This window comes from Crocuta crocuta, unplaced genomic scaffold (genome assembly GCF_008692635.1).
Source record: "Crocuta crocuta isolate KB4526 unplaced genomic scaffold, BGI_CrCroc_1.0 scaffold176, whole genome shotgun sequence".
Taxonomy (NCBI): domain Eukaryota; kingdom Metazoa; phylum Chordata; class Mammalia; order Carnivora; family Hyaenidae; genus Crocuta; species Crocuta crocuta.
In genome coordinates, this window is record NW_027531905.1 from 5,003,919 (window position 1) to 5,005,757 (window position 1,839).

Sequence of the window (1,839 nt, forward strand, 5' to 3'; positions counted from 1 at the left end):
GCCCTCTCCCCAAATCCTCCCCCCCCCAAAAAAGTTCCCGTTCCCCCCGGGAAACAGGAGTGAGTTGGAAAGGAAATCGACCCGGGGAGGAGGAGGAGCGGCTGCAACACCCAGCTGCAACCGCACAACGGTGCCACTTCCCTCCGGTCTGTGAGAGGAGCCAAACGCCCTTACCTGGGGGGGTAGAGAGCCGTGGGCTCCAGTTCCAAAAGTTCTGGTTCACCTTCCGTCTGAGTCCAAAGCCCCAGCACTGTGGCCCCGCCGCAGGCTCCCGGCCCGAACCCGTTCCCGTCCCGCTCCCGCCTTCCCCACCCTCTCGGCCCTACACCATGTCAGGAATCCGGGCAGGCACCGAGCTGGGAGCTGACATCACTCCCAGTTCCAGGTACCTCCCCCTCCCACCTCCCACTCGCCTTCTCTCCTCCCTCCCTGCGGGAATTAGCCAAAGAGAGTTCGCAAGGGGGCGGGGGCGGCGGCGCCCGGGCGCCCGCTGATTGGGCCCCGAGGCCGTCACTCAGAGGAGCCAACAATTTTATACATTCCTCGCTCGAGCCAGACCAGGGCTGGGAGTGGGTGGTGGTGGGAGAAAAAAAATGCTGCTTTTCCTGCTATCTCTAAGAAAAGGGGGTAAAGGGTATGGGCAAGAGCCTTGCGGGTCGTGTTTTAAACTTCTCCTGGGGTATTTACTACGTCCCATGTCGGAAACGAAACTAACCCACCCCGGCCCCCTTTTTAAGGAAAAACAATTGCCTCTGTGTCACGGGCAAGTACGAGTCCCGCGGCGCGTGGAGCAGAAAATGGCTAGCTTTAAGTCATGCAAATAAAGGAAAACGCCAGCTCACTCGTCTTCCCTTTCATCTGGGGGCTGCTGGGTGTTCCCTTAGATGGGGAATTTAGAACTTCAAAAGCTCCGGAAAGGTTTGGATGAGAAACCGCGACCCAGCTCTGAATTGTTAAACAGTGGCGTTATCAGCCATGTGCTGCTTTTGCTTTTAGCGATGAAAATCACACCACACGAGCTTCGGACCAAAAAATTAAAATTAAAAAAAATGGATCTCTAAAGTAAGAAAAATTACTATTTACCTTTTTAAGTACCTGAAGGCTGTTGCTTTCATACACTACTGAAAAGGAAGGGGAGGAGGGGAATCTCACAATTGAGTTCAACAAGCCACATGAGAATAATTACTGTTGAATGGAGCCAATTGCAGTGGCTGAGCTATCAATTAAGAATTAACTAACATTTACCCCTGACGGGTATCATGCTGTATAATCCCCTTGGCTAACAGAACAGAATGATTATCGGGAGATGATTCTTTCAATTTGAATAAGATCTGATCCAAGACAGAACTGAATGGTGAACTGTGGCTCTATTTGTATAAGGTATAGATAGCGTAGTATCCATTATCTTCTGGAAGTACAATGAATTAAGTATTGGCTTTCTGCTGTTTGCTTTTTGATGGATGACAACATCTCCTACATTTCATCATTCTGCCAAAAATCGTAGGTGGATGCACAGACTCCAGTGCCGTGTCTCATTTAATCCTCACAACCAATCTGCAAAGTGTCATTAGCCCCACCTTCACATAAGGAATCAAAGGCTCAGCAAGATCATATAGAAGTAAATTACTTGAGAACATCCAGAATTGGGCTTGAAACCAAGAACCGTTTGACTCCCAAACCATTTTCTCCCTTTGAGGTAGTGATTGGCCACACGGACACTCATTCAAACGCTTACAGTGCTGAAAAAAATCCACAGACCCTGACTTGTGCTCTCACAGATCACTTTCCATTATACCATTGTGCTATTTGTCAGACCTATACTATTCCAACCTCCTAACA

At 49.5% G+C, this 1,839-nt stretch overlaps 1 protein-coding gene across 8 annotated transcripts in view; it reads right to left on the bottom strand.

Annotated features, from left to right (window-relative positions):
- PPFIBP1 (PPFIB scaffold protein 1) overlaps positions 1–309 on the bottom strand; it is a 174,919-nt gene extending 174,610 nt beyond the window's left edge. For 7 of the 8 annotated variants that reach the window (XM_077774549.1, XM_077774555.1, XM_077774554.1 and 4 more), the window contains exon 1: positions 175–308. The gene's annotated coding sequence lies outside the window, so the exon portion shown is untranslated. Of the gene's footprint in view, positions 1–174 lie in introns of all 8 variants that reach the window. The other variant, XM_077774553.1, reaches the window with a different exon arrangement.
- Positions 310–1,839: the final 1,530 nt, after the last annotated feature.